We start from the raw sequence: 913 nt of genomic DNA, 5'->3' as shown, positions 1-913 counted from the left end.
CCTGACCCTTCCCAGGGATACTCTGTGTGCCAGAGATGACTTTCCTCCTGTGCAAACTCTCCTGGCATGGTGCAGTAAAAGACCCTGCTACACCAGAGCCAGAGGTATGCTGACAGTGGAGGAGAAATAAGCTTTGAAATGTATAGCACCAGAAGCTAGAGGAAATTCTTCCATTCATCAGGCATGTAAAGTTGTAGGTGGGAACTGTCAGAAATATGCCCAGTAATGCAGCATATACAATTATGAACACTCATTCATTTTTATGGAAATTGCACAATACAGAATTAACATGGAAGAACTAAGGAATCATGTTCACATTAATAAGTAGATGGAAACAGAAAGAATTTTCTTGTAGCAACTCCACCCGATTTTTAAAATGTCTTTTTAGTTATATGCCAAATAATCATATAATAAGCTATTATTAAATACTATTTTTAATAATCTACCAGCTGACAACTCAAATACGAGGTTCTTCGGTTTTGTTGACAGCACAGAATTAGAAACCACTTGACTTGCAAAATGATTTTTACACAAACATTAGGGTCTTTTCACTTTTTCAGTTCTTAGAAGTATAAGCAGTCCCCAGGTTACAAACATCTGACTTAAGCACAACCTGTAGTTACAAACCAACCCCTGTAAAGCCTATTATATTAAAAATTCAAGGAACATACAATGGTTCATAATAACAAACAGGTGCTACTTTGCAACAGGCATTAAAACATATTATTACTGTATTATTATGTTAAAAATATTTTAGTGTATCTGGAAGTATTTCTTTAACGTTTTTTATACATAGAAATGTACACTATATACTATATACTTGGACAAACATTTGACTAACTCACGTTAGATGCAAACTGTACCTAATTGTTCCGACTTACATACAAATTCAACTTAAAGACAGACTTAGGAA

Source organism: Trichechus manatus, unplaced genomic scaffold (genome assembly GCF_000243295.1).
Source record: "Trichechus manatus latirostris isolate Lorelei unplaced genomic scaffold, TriManLat1.0 scaffold00382, whole genome shotgun sequence".
Taxonomy (NCBI): Eukaryota; Metazoa; Chordata; class Mammalia; order Sirenia; family Trichechidae; genus Trichechus; species Trichechus manatus.
Note: the sequence above shows the minus strand (reverse complement) of the source record.